The following is a 13,849-nucleotide window of genomic DNA, read 5'->3' as shown; positions in this document are numbered from 1 at the left end:
TAACTACAGGTACATGGGTGGACGAAGAGGTCAATTTCTGATCTTCACTGTGCACTCACAAGCTGGTCCTTTTCCTGTAGTGTTGTATTTGATGTTTGATGTGCCTGGTGATATTTTCACTTGTGTTCCTATCTGACAATCCTCTCAAAGCTTCTGCTCAAACAGAGCTGCTCCTTTCTTGATTGCCCTTGTTGGAAAGGAATGTGTCTACCGATCCTGTTGCACTACACTCGCCCTGAACACAGTAACCACTCAAATACCATTGATTGATTTATGGATTGTCACCAATAACCTCCTTCTTGCTGAATCTCAACGGCCTCTACTCAATTCTGATTCTCCTTGACTACTCTGCTGCCTTGGACACTAAGGACCAGTCCCTCTCCCTGAAAACACTATAAATCTTTTTTTTTTCTTTCTGACAGGGTTCTCTCTTGGCTTTCCTCCTCCTTGTGTGGCCTGTCTTTTGCTGGTTCATCCTCTGCCTCGCACTCCCTAATTACAGGCATTTCTATAAGCTCTGTTCTGGGTCCCCTTCTCTTCTTGATATACATTCACTCCCTCGGGGAGCTCATCTGCTCCCATGGCTCTCTCCCAAATTTCTCTCCCTTGCCCTGATTTCTCTCCTCCTCTGGAACCTCACATTTCCTCTTGCCTCTAAGACATCCGTACAGGGATGCCCCTCTGGCACCTCCAGCTCACCACTGGTTTTAAAGCCCTCAGTCAACCCTCTCCTTCAAGTGACTCTTCTTCCACTAAACCCCAGAGGAGGAGGAGGAGTAATCATATTTAAGCAGCTCCTGAATGCAAAGCATTTCACTAAAGGTTGTGAAACAGTCAGATGTGTTTTCTGGCCCTCAAGTGACTCACAGTAAAATGGGAGAGGGGACTGACAACAGACATTTAAGGAAAGATAAAGCAGTAGAAACACTAAAGCAACATTAAAGACAAGGATAAAAATAAAAGCAGAAGGTACTGTGGCTAGAGGAGCAGAGTTTTGAACTCCTCGTGGCCCAACAGTCGAAGCCACAACCACAGTGATCCTTGCAGCTCTGGCCTTCTGATGTTTTACCTAACAATATTACTACTAATAATAATGATAATACTACCTTAAACTCATTATTCATTCATTCAATAGTATTTATTGAGCGCTTACTATGTGCAGAGCACTGTACTAAGCGCTTGGGATGAACAAGTCGGCAACAGATAGAGACAGTCCCTGCCGTTTGATGGGCTTACAGTCTAATCGGGGGAGACGGACAGACAAGAACAATGGCACTAAACAGCGTCAAGCAGGGATCATGTCTTTTAATTCAAGTCTGCTAATTCAAGCACTCAAAACAGTGTTTTGCACACAGTAAGTGCTTGATAAATATAATTGAATTAATTTTTTTGAATTAATTTGTACTCCCCCAAGTGTTTAGTACAGTGCTCTGCACACAGAAAGTACTCAATAAGTACCATTGATTGATTATTAGTAATAATAACGGTGAAATTAGTTAAGCACTGTCTGCCAAGCACTGACAAAGTCCCTGTCTCACATGGGGCTCACAGGTAACAGGTAATTTAATCCCCATTTTACAGATGAGGAACTGAGGTATAGAGAAGTTAAATGACTTGTCCAACTTCATTCAGCAGGCAGGTAACGGAGTCAGGTTTAGAACACAGGTCCCCCGACTCCCAGGCCCGTGGCCTTTCCACTAGGCCACGCTGCTTCTCTCCTTTCCGCCGCATCGTTGCAAGGCTGGTTGGGACCGAGGCCCCGGGATGACGTGGTGGGAGGGGCAGTGCGGGTTACCAGGGAGGCAGCCCGGCCCACCGAGGGAGTTGGGCAACCAAGGGCACAAGCAGCAGCTGGTTCTGTCCTTCCCGCTGAGTTAGTGATCGCACGCTTTGTTCTCTAGCCAATTCTCGGCCGACATCTTGCTCACACCCTCCTTCCTTCCTGGAATTCCCTTCCCCTTCACATTTGACAACCACTGCTCTTCTCATGTAAGCTCGTTGCGGGCAGGGGACATGTCTACCAACTCTGTTGTGATGTACTTTTCCAAGAGCTAGGCACAGTGCTCTGCTGTTGATTGACTGATTCACAGCCCTCCTGGGACGACTACTCCTCCAGGAGCCCTTTTCTAATCTTTCTAAACCTTTCTAATCTCCTCATCCTACATCTCCCCAACTGCAGCTTGAACACTTTCATGCTGCACAACTACCTCCCCTCATAGCACTTACGGAAGTGTCTTTTACCTCCTATCGCCTTCTCGAACCCTTTTTTGAGAAATCATATTTGTTAAGTGCTCGCTATGTGCCGGCCTCTATACTGAACACTGGGGTAAATACAGTATAATCATGTTGGACGCAATCTATGCCCCATAAGGGGCTTACAGCCATAATCTCCATTTTACAGATGAGGTAACTGAAGCATATAGAAGTGAAGTGACTTGCCCAAGGTCACACAGCAGACCAGTGGCAGAGTAGGGATTAGAACCCAGGTCCTTCTGACTCCCAGGCTCATGCTCTACCCACTAAGCTATGCTGCTTCTCCTACCTGTAACTTATTTTAGTATCTCTCTGTTCAGCTAGATTATACAATCCTTGAGAGCAGTGATCATGGCTGCTAATTCTATTGTACTCTTCCAGGTGCCTAGTACAGTGTTCTACATACAGTCGGTGCTCGATAAATACTGTTGATTGGCAGATTAATTGTAGTGCACGATGCAAGTCTGTCAGCAGCTTCCAGCTGTGATGCCACTTTGTTTGAGACTGCTTTTAACCGAGTCCTGAAAATATTGCACTGATGCAGGTTGATACATGATCTCGACTTTCTTCGGCTTTATCATCAGTCCCCGGCTCTGGGCTGACTCCGTAAAGCAGTTCATAGTCATCTGCACATCCTCTTGGATGTGTAGCTCTAGGGCACAGTAAACTGGATCCAGCCTCTCTGCTTGAGTTTCTCCAGGACTCTCAGCGTTGCTCAGTGGATCCGGCAGTTTTCCCTGAGCTTGACCCTCGCTTCCCTCTCAGATATTCCCACACCGTTCATTCAGAATTTCCCTTCTAGAATATCTCCCCACCATTAAGTTCCTTGAAAACCATCTTCTAAAGTGTCTGGATCTGTCAGAGTAATCGTTTGGTCATATTTGAAGAAATGTAGGCTGACCTCAGCTGGTTTTTTAATAAGGGATTTTATTTGCTGCAGTTTGGCTTCTATCGACTCTCTGCCAAGAGAACAGGTCTTGGAGTCAGGGGACCTGGATTTTAGTTCCAGTTCAACCACTTGACTGCTGTGTGACTTTGGACAAGTCATTTGACTTCTTCGTGCCTCAGTTTCCTCATCTGTTAAATGGGGATTAAATATTCATACTCCTTTCCTCTTCGACCGAGAGCCTCACCCGACACGGGAACTGTGCCCGATTCGATATCTTGTATTAGCTCCGTCGTCACTCTCGCGCTTATTCATCTCCCCGTCGAGATTGTGAGGGCCATGTGGGACATGGACCGGGTCCAACCTGATCATCTACCCCGGCTCTTAGTCCGGTGCCTGGCACATAGTAGGAGCTTAACAAATGCCATATTAAGAAAAGGAAAAAGACGACGCCAGCATCCGAGGGTTAGGATGTGACAAGAAACGCTAGCGTTCCTTCCAGGAGAGGAAGAAACAAACCTTTTAAAAAAGGGGGGGGGAGAAAGCAGCTGGGGTTGCCTGCTGCTGTTCCTCCTTTCTGAAAATCGAAGGGGCCCGGCAGGGAAGTCGCCAGGTGGACCTGAGCTGCGAGGTCCTGTGGCCAGCTGGAAGAGAGAGGGCCACCACAGGCCCCCCACTTGGCCACAAGGGGTCACCCCGGATCGCCGAGCCTGGCTGGGCTCCCTGGGAAAGGAGCACCCGGCTCTTCCCATGACAGGGAATTCTCCGGGACAAATCCAGCTGCTTTGGCTGGGAGGGAGTTGGGGGATGTGGACCGGCTAACTGTACTCACCTGGTGGGGAGGAAAGGTGTCTACCAACTCTGTTTATTGTATTCCCCCAATCCCTTAGTACAGCATGGCCTTGTGGCAAGAACACAGGCTTGGGAGTCAGAGGACGTGGGTTTTAATCCCGGCTCCGCCACTTGTCTGCTGTGTGACCTGGACAAGTTCTCTGTGCCCCAGTTACTCCATCTGGAAAACGGGGATTAAGACTGTGAGCCCCACATGGGACAACCTGATTACCTTGCATAATAATGATAATGTTGGTATTTGTTAAGTGCTTACTATGTGCAGAGCACTGTTCTAAGCGCTGGGGGAGATACAGGGTCATCAGGTTGTCCCACGTGAGGCTCACAGTCTTCATCCCCATTTTATAGAGGAGGTCACTGAGGCACAGAGCAGTTAAGTGACTTGCCCACAGTCACACAGCTGACAAGTGGCAGAGCCGGAATTTGAAGCCATGAACCTGACTCCCAATCCTGGGCTCTTTCCACTGAGCCACGCTGCTTCCCTACCTCAGCCTTTGAACAGTGTTTGGCACATAGTAAGTGTATAACAAATGCCATAATTATTACTATTATTACAGACGACTGATTGGCTCCCTAAGTGTTCGAGAGCTGGGTTCCTGGATTCCATGAAGACTTTCGACTTCTCCCCCCCATCCATGGGAAGGGTCTCCTTGTCTGGCCTGTCTCTCTGAGCCAGGTTATGAGGTCTGATAGTCGGTAAAGGAGCCAGAGAGGAGCTTATTAAAGTGGTGGAGGAAAGCTCCAGCAGCCCAGGCTGAGAGGGTGTCTCCATCAGATCAGGAGCTGGGAAAACAGAGGCAGGACAAGGCAGGAGACCACATCTGGGCTCAGGTCCGAAATGGAATGGGGACGTGGAAGAGCAAATGAAAAGGATGAGAGACTGATACCCAGGATGTGTCTTTCTTGCTTGGCTCCAGTAAATCAATCGATGGCTTTTATGGATTGCTTATGATATTCAGAGCACTGTACCAAGTTCTTGGAAACAGAATTAGCAGACCCATTCCCTTCCCAAAATGAGCTTACGATCCAGAGGGAAGGATCCACCCTTTCCTCTTCCTGGTTGCTTTTCAAGCTTGGTTTTGGCCATCTAATAATAATAATAATAATGTTGGTATTTGTTAAGCGCTTACTATGTGTAGAGCACTGTTCTAAGCGCTGGTTCAGATACAGGGTGATCAGGTGGTCCCATGTGGTACTCACTGTTTTTTTAATCCCCATTTTACAAATGAGGTAACTGAGGCACAGAGAAGTTAAGTGACTTGCCCACAGTTACACAGCTGACAAGTGGCAGAGCCGGGATTCGAACCCATGACCTCTGACTCCCAAGCCCATGCTCTTTCCACTGAGCCACGCTGCTCCCACACAGCCTCCAGAAAGCCTGCAGCTACCTCAGGGCCAGGGCAGGTGGCCCAAAGTCAAAGGGGTCCCCGGCTCCTCTCAGCCGCCGGTTTCACTGCAGCACTACACCTGAAGTATCTGGAAACTCACCGCCTGCCCCGGCCTACTCTCTCACACTTGAGAGGACCCAAATGGGGAACTAAAACAACCTTTATAGGGGCAGAACAAACTCTGACAGGAAATTACCCCTTTTTACTAAAGAGACCCAATAGTTATCTAAAGCAGATCATGGCCCTCATCTTCCTTTAGTAAAGCAACTGCTGTTGGTTTATTTAGAGGGTGGTGGTGGTGATGATGGCGACTGTGATATTTGTTAAGCTTTTACTGTGTGCTAAGCGCTGGCGTAGCCACAAGGTAATCAGATCCCACATGGGGCTCAGAGTCTAAATAGTAGGGAGAACAAGTTTGAATCCCCATTTTACAGATGAGGGAACTGAGGCACAGAGAAGTTAAGTGTCTTGACCAAGGTCAGAGAGCAGGTAAGTTGGTGGAGCTGGGATTAGAACCCAGGTCCTCTGACTTCCAGGCCCGTGCTCTTTCCACTAGGCCACGCTGGTGCTCTAAGGGAGTTTTATCTAAGAAATAATAATATTATTATGCTATGATAATATTAATAATAATAGTAATTGTGACATTTGTTAAGTGGTTAATGTATGCTGGGCACTCTACTGAGCACTGGAGTGGACATGAGCAAATTGGGTTGGACACAGTCCCCATCCCACATGGGGCTCAAATAATTAATCCCCATTTTACAGATAAGGTGACTGAGGCACAGAGAAGTTCAGTGACTTGCCCAAGGTCACACAGCAGAACTGGTCTGAACTGGGATTAGAATCCAGGTCCTTCTAACTCCCAGGCCTGTGCTCTAGTCATTAGGCTGTGCCGCTTCTCTAAGTGAGCTAAAAATACAAGTCTCACCGTTTAAAAAGCTGCAGCCTCCTTGGTAGCCCAACCTGTCTCACCTCTGCGCCAGGGGGGAGACTTCATCCCATCCTTTTTTTCCACCAACCTGGAGGGAAAGAGAAAAGCAGCCACAGCACAGGCCTCCACAAAGCCTCTGGAAGACTAGTGGCTACTGGAGCAGTCGCTCCGGCTACCGGTATGCCTTGGACTCTGAGCCGTGTAGAGCCTGAAATTAGGCTCCTCTAGCCATAGCACCTCACTGATTTTTGTTTTTATTTTGTGTCTTGTCCTTGTCTTTTGTTTTGGTGTTTCATTCTTTCGTCACTCCTGAAGCGTTTGTCTCCAGTCTCCTCTCCCCCACTTATATTCATAGGTTATGAACTTTGAAGGCCAGGGGCCATGTCTAATTCCCACCAGTGTATTCTTTCCTAGCTGTTGATACAGAGCTCCTGGCCCTTTCATTTTTCCAGAGTGTGGCTATGGCAAGGACTCACATTCCTTCTCTCACCCAGCCCCAGAGTCCCCACTCCCGGGTTTGGTATCCATCAGTGGTATTTATTTAGCACTTACTGTGTGTAGAGCACTATACTAAGCACTTGGGAGAGTACAGTACAATAGAATTGCTATCCCTTCCAAGTGCCCCCACAACTCCAGTCCAGTTAAGTGGAAATGATGGCAACTGTTACCATGTTGGTCCAGGCCCTTATATCGTACCTTGACTACTGCGTCTGCCTCTTCGCTGACCTCCCTGCCTCCAGTCTTTTCCCACTCCAGTCCGTAGTTCCCTCTGCCGCCTGGATCATTTTTCTAAAGAAAACATTCAGTCCACATCTCCCCACTCCTCAAAAACCTATCCATCTCTGCATCAAAAGGAAACTCCTCACCACTGGCTTTATGGCACTCAGTCGGCTATCCGCTTGTCTGCTTTGTGACCTTGGACAAGTGACTAAACTTCTCTGTGCCTCAGTTACCTCATCTGTAAAATGGGGATTAAGACTGTGAGCCCCTTATGGGTCAGGGACTGTGTCCAACCTGATTACCTTGAATCTACCCCAGTGCTTAGGGCAGTGCCTGTCATGTAGTAAGCACTTAACGAATACCATAAACCCAACGAACAAACGAAGAACATCTCAGGCGTAGCTTGGTCAGAGAAGAGGGAGGAAAGTTGTTCTGTAGAACGAAGAAAAGAGGGGACGAGAAACCCTGAGAGGCGTGATTCACAGGCACAATTTCTGGAGAGGCTTTGGGGCTTCCTCTTTCCCTCCCTAAAGGGTCAGCTTTACAGGAGGGTGAGGCAGGCAGCGGGGGCATGGAGGAGGGGGAGTTCAGCTGGCTTAGGTCCGGGAATTTAGAGTCCCATCACTTCCCTCTCCAAACCTTGGTTTTCCCCTGGTGAAGCAGCGGGAAGGGTGCGTGAGTGTGGGACACGAGGGGGCAAAGGCTATCACTGACCTGGGCTATGAGGCAGGGGAAGTACATTCTCAGGGTGCTTGGGGATCCCCCGCTGGGTGGTGAGGGCTCAGAGACGGGCAGCTGTTCCCCCTCACCCTCACTTGTCTGCTGTGTGATCCGTCACTTCAAGTCACTTCACTTCTCTGAGCTTCCGTTCCCCCATCTGCAGAATGGGGATTCAATATCTGTTCCTCTTCCTGCTTAGACTGTGAAGCCAATGTGGGACCTGATTATCTTCTGTCTACCCCAAGCTTAGTACAGTGCTTGGGACATAGTAAATGCTTAAATACTATTATTATTAAGCAATATCATTATTATTACTAGCAGGGACTGCGGCGGTGGAGGGCGAGGAGGGAGCGTGATCAGGGACTCATGACGTCTTTCAAGGTCCTTCTTTTATCAGCAAGGTTCCCAGCCCTCTTCTCATCCTTAGGTCTCTCTCCTCCTCCTCCCCCCACTTTCCCCATCTCCTGCTCCTTCCACTACTCCTATGCCCACCATATACATCCCCAGCCCTGCCTGCCCTTCCCACCCCACAGTCCACTTCCGGGCCCCTACCCCCACCCACCCTGCACCTCCACTTTCACCTGGCCCCTGCCCGCCCTGCACTCTCCTTCCTCTGGGGCCCTTCCATCCTGCACCCCCATTTCCTCTGGGGCCCTTGTCCCCCTCTGCACCCCCAGATCTTCCCGGCCCTGCCCCCCGGCATTGCCCTTCCTCCCGGCCCCTTCCTCCCCTCCCTGCACCCCCACTTCCTCACAGCCTCTGTTCCTCTGTAGGCCCCTTCCACACGGCCCCACGCTTGACTCTTTCCCCCTCCCTGTCCTAGGAGGACTGGGGGCCGAACCCCACTATGGGGAGGGAGGCAAATAACCCTGTTCCGAAGCACTGGGGGTGGAAGCAGGGCACCTGGGGTCTGTACTCTGTCCTGCTGGGGTGTCCCGACCCCTGTTCCCGGGGCCTCAGACATGGCTGCATCCCCGAGCCAGTGGTGCCAGGATTAATGATGGGTTCCTGGGCCCTTTGAACTCTGCAGGGATGAAAGGGGGCAGAGGTGGATGACTCTGTCTTCCTTGAGAGTCCCTCCTCTAACCCTCCCACAGTCAACCGGCCACCTACCATTCCAGTGCACCCCCCCCCCCACTCCCCACCCTCATGATGTTGAGATCTGGGGAAACTGAAAGGGGAAGGATACCAGAAAATCCCTGGAATCTCTTCGGCAGTTCAGATCACATTTCCCGTTTTGGGGTGTCCAGCTACCTCTCCTCCTTTCCCCTGACTCAACCCACTGGGCAAGGGTCCCAGAAAAAAACCCTGCTTCCGTCTCTTTATTCCCTCCTCCTGCCTCTCCTTCCCTTCCCCTTGTCCCCTCCCTCCCCTACCCCCCCTCCCTCCTTCTGCCTCTCCTTTCCCTTCCCCTCCTTTGTCTTCTTCACCCACTACCTCCCTTCACCTTCCCTGCCTCTCTTCCCCCCTCCCCTCCTTCCTCTCCCTCCCTCTGCCTCTCCTCCCTCTCCCCTACCCCGCCTCACAAGGCCGGTCTCCTCTCCCAGGGGTTGCACAATTCCTGGCCTAGGGCTTCCCACTCCCACCCACGGCCTCCCCTCCAGGACATTCCGAGAAATTCCCTGTTTCCCAAAACTCCAGGGGGGGGGGCTCAACAGCTGCTGGGAGTGGGAGACATTTCCCTCTGGGGTCATTCAGCCACGCCTTCCTCCCCACCCTCCCTCCCTCTCTCAAACTCTCTGTCTTTCTCCAGGATTCCTCATGCAGACCTTGGGACCAGGGGGTGTCTCTTCCCACTCTGACCGTTCCTGCTACCCACATCATCCCAGGCATGAAAAGGGCCTTGAGCCCAGTAGTAGTAATGCTAATAGAAATATACTAGTAGTAATAGTAAAGCTACTTATTGGGTACCCACTGGGTGCGGTGTGCTGTACTAAAAGTAATAACAGAAGCATGAGTCACAGTCCCAGCCCACAAAGAGCTTCCACTCTAACTGAGGAGCCTGACATAAACATTTTATAGATGCAGAGAGAAGCTGGAGACGGGGAGACCACCAAGGAGGCCGACACAACCGTCCAGCTGCATTGTGAAAAAAGCTGGGGAGATAGCAGAATGGGTGGAGAGGAACGAGCGGAGAAGGGAATTACTGGGAAGTAAGCTCATTGTGGGCAGGAAATGTGTCTATCAACTCTTAGGACAGTGCTCTGCAAACAGTAAGCGCTCAATACATGTGATTGATAGTATGGACACATTTAAGCGGTGGCTTGAATGTGAGAGTTGAAAGACAGTGAGGAGTCAAGAAGATTCCAAGGCTCTGGGCACCGAGGGGAAAGTTGGGAGAAGGAGAGAATTTAGGAGGGAAGATGGACAGCTGAGACCATGTCCTTCGACCTCATACCCCCAGGCAGATCTACCCCTAAACCACCCCAGACCAAAGATCTAGGGACCCACCCTTTCAGTGTTTCACTGCCTTCTCCCTCAGAAAACCCTTCATTATAGGTACTGCTGTGGTCCCCGACTTTCTAGGCTGGGTTCAGAGTCACCCTGCCAAGAGAAAGGAGGATGGACAAGGAGACCTCTGAGGATTCATATCTGGGAAGGATTTAGGGATGATGAGGGAGGTCTCCCAAAGTTCCCTCCAGCCTGAGGGTTCCTGGGTTTGGTCTGGAGAGTGGGAATGGAGGGGGAGGCGTCAGTGGCTAGAGAAGGGGGCAGGCGGAAGGGGTGGGAGGAGGGGAGAGGGCAGCTGGCTGAGTCACAGACTCAAGAATGCTGCTCTCCAATTAACTCCATGCTGACCCCGTGCTGGCTAGGCATCCTGCAGCCTGGTCATTTCCCCCGAGGTGGAAGCGGAAAGCCAGTGATAAGCCCATCGTTCACCAGATGACTCCTATGCCTGTTATGGCTTTGTCTGGGACTCCATGGTAGACCAGAACCACCAAACCAGGGGTCCTTTGGGGAAACTCTGGGGACTCTCTGGGGATTCGGCCCCGTGGGCCTAACAGACCTCAAGACTCAAATACCCAAAGGAAACTGGTTTGACTCAGGCCTGTGGAACACCCGTCCTACACCTCAGGGACTGAGTGGGTGAGTAAGTGAGAGAGACAGAGACGGAGAGAGTGTGTGTGTCAGGATTGATCCAGATCTAAAGGAACAGACCATTCCCCACCCAGGGCAGGTCCAGGCCAGATTAGTTCCAACTTGATGAGCCCGACAAGGTTCAGCTGGACCTGGGGTCTACCTACCTCTCTTCCTCCCCTGAGAAAGAAAGAGTGGTTGCAAGACATTTGCCTGGCTATGATTAGGCCTCCCGGGAACCAGCCAGACTGCCTCAGTTGAACAGTCTCATTTGTACCGTCTCTCTGTTGTAGAGCGCCTCAAGCTATTAAGGACTTACGGTGTGCGGAGCATTGTACTAAGCCTGAGAAAGGATATACAGGTGGGAAGTAGTCATGTTCTCCGCCCCTTGGGAGTCCCAGTTGTACATTAGGATAGTGAAGGGAGACTCCCGGGTGCCACCCCTCTCCCTGTCCCCTTGCACTCGAAGCAGTGTGGCCTGGTGGAAAGAGCATGGGCTTGGGAGTTAGAGGACTGGGTTCTAATCCCAGGTCCACCTCTAGTCTGCTGTGTGACCTTGGGCAAGTCACTTAACTTCTCTGTGCCTCAGTTACCTTATATGTAAAATGGGGATTAAGATGGTGAGCCCCTTGTAGGACTGTGTCCAACCTGAATATCTTGTATCTACTCCATAGCTTGAAACAGTGCTTGTCACATAGTAAGCCCTTAACAAATTCCATAGTTAATATTATTATTATTATTAAGTTTCAGGGTGAATGGTGGCGTTTGTGCGGATCATACCCTTCTTAGCAGGGTATGATCTTTATACTTTAAACAGGGACCAGAGAAACTGGACATGAGCAACTAAAATGAATAAAAGGATAGAAAATTGGTCCAGAAGGAAAGGTTTAAGAAATTAAGACGTTTGGAGAAGAGAAGGCTGGGCAATAGGGGAGGGGAGGAAAGGGCATGGCCTATTGGACAGAGCACAGGGCTGGGAGTGAGAGGACCTGGGTTCTAATATCAGCCCTGTCACCTGCTGTGTGATCTTGGGCAATTTATTTAACTTCTCTGTGACTCAGTTTCTTCATCTGTAAAATTAGGATTCAATACCTGTTCTCCCTCCCTCTTAGACTCTGAGCCCCTCTGTGGGACAAGGACTGTCTGATCTACTTATAATATATCAAATCCAGAGCTCGATACAGGGCTTGGCACATAGTAAGTGTTTAACAAATCCCACAGTTATTATTAGGGCACCCCACCCTCGAATTGCCTTTGAGTTTCTGAAGTTTGTACACAAAAGCCACTCTGTGATCACAGAGATCCAAAGAAGAGGAAATTGCAGGAACAGAAAATTTGGTTGGACATAAGGAAGGGAGTTCCTGATGGCCAGAGGGACTGAAACCTTTAACAGGCTCCTGAAGGAGGATGTGGCCTCTTCCCCATTCCTGGAAATCTTTAAAAATGGCAAAGAACCCTATCCTTCTTCTGAGGTTCAGTCATTTCCCAGTCTTGGAGGCAGGGGTTGGGTCATTTTTAGCTCTCCAGGTTCCACCCAGGCCTAGAATCCTGTGAAGGGAAATGGCCCAGCAGGGTAGAGCAAGGGCTGGTGGTCTGTCCTTTCTCGGCTTACTTCAGCCTCCTACTCTCTATCATCAGCTCCAAACTCTACAGGGCTCTTGACCGGGAAGTTACCAGAGACCAATGGCATCTTTTCCCTGTCGCCCCACCACCCTGTGCCTTTGCCCTTTACCCCCTACCAGAGGCCCCCAGAACTACGCTTCTGGGATCTGATAGCCCTGTGTTCTCTTTAGGCTCTTATTTCACTTTACATCCCTGTATTAGCTGGCCATGTGACTGGAGGAAATGGATTTGAAGAGCAGCAGAAGGCACAAGTTAGACAGCAGGAAGAACTTCTGGCAATTCCCTGAAAGACTGACGAACCCTCCTCCCCCTAGTACAGAGTACCACCACTGAGGATATAGGAAGCGCCTTGTCCCTCTATCTTGGCTCTCTGCCAGCCTCCTTCTCTCCCGAGCCCGCCTTCCGGGAGGGGAGGGAATATCCGACCTACAGCTCGTCCCTCCAGCCCACCCCAGCCATCCATCCGTACCCAGGGCTGGGGGAGACAAGGGTCCCTTCCAGTCTGGAGCTGGGCACCACCCCCCAGACTGGAGCCAGGGAAGCTTTCCCGGGAAGCAAGCCCAAGGCCAGGGAGCCCCTGGGCCTCCCACACCTTCCTCCTTTCTCAGAAGAGCAGGGGCGGGGGTTGGGCGGGCAGAGGAGGAGTAGGCGGCGGGAGGGGGGCGGTATATAAGAAGCCGCCGGGTCCCTCCTCAGGGCCGGGACAGCTGGAGAGCCAGGAAGGGAGGGCCGGAGAGAGCCACAGAGATGAGAGAGACGGAGAGACGAGTCACGGCCACAACCAGGGTCCAAGTAAGTGTGTGGTCTGTGTAGGGGTGGTGGGGAGAGGGCAGTAGTGGGGCTGGGGGCCAGTAATAGCCTCCAACAGCTGCGCCTGACCGGGCCATACAATGGATCAATTCTGGGCCACCAGCCAGGCCGGGAGGGGAGGAGGCCGGGGAGAGGAGTGGGAGTGGAGAAGCAGGGCAGGGGAAGAGGGCTGAGCCCAGAGACCACCGCGCTGCTCATTTCCTGCAGGAACGGGATGCTGAGTCCCATCGGATAGAGCGCTAATGCTCCGCTAAGCGCAAGGGCGGCCCCAGGAGAGCCCGAATCCCAGCACGGAAGTCCAGCAGAGATCTCCCTGCCGGAGAGATTAACGGAGCATTCCACAGGCAGAGGCCCCAGGTTGGCCTGTGGGAGCGGGACACGGGCCACCTCCGGCAGCTTGATCCCGGCTGGGCTCCTGCCCTCTCCTAGGGCCTTCTGGCACGGGCAGGGGGGGTTTGGTCCCGCTGGCAGCCCGAGGCCAGGGTTCCCGTTCACAAGGCCAGAGTCTCCCGAGCAGCTCTGGCTCCCTTTTCCATGACCTTGCCCGGATATGCCGGGCACCCCCCGGCTGGCCACCGACGGCAGATCGGG

The 13,849-nt window shown here is 51.3% G+C and overlaps 1 protein-coding gene across 1 annotated transcript in view; it reads left to right on the top strand.

Annotated features, from left to right (window-relative positions):
• The first annotated feature begins 13,164 nt into the window (after window positions 1-13,164).
• Window positions 13,165-13,849, top strand: part of MFSD13A (major facilitator superfamily domain containing 13A) — a 33,586-nt gene continuing 32,901 nt past the window's right edge. Inside the window, exon 1 of the mRNA XM_029081181.2 lies at window positions 13,165-13,240. The gene's annotated coding sequence lies outside the window, so the exon portion shown is untranslated. The remainder of the gene's footprint in view (window positions 13,241-13,849) is intronic.

The sequence above is a fragment of the Ornithorhynchus anatinus genome, chromosome 16 (genome assembly GCF_004115215.2).
Source record: "Ornithorhynchus anatinus isolate Pmale09 chromosome 16, mOrnAna1.pri.v4, whole genome shotgun sequence".
In the NCBI taxonomy this organism is placed as follows: domain Eukaryota; kingdom Metazoa; phylum Chordata; class Mammalia; order Monotremata; family Ornithorhynchidae; genus Ornithorhynchus; species Ornithorhynchus anatinus.
This window is presented reverse-complemented; position numbering and strand designations above follow the sequence as displayed.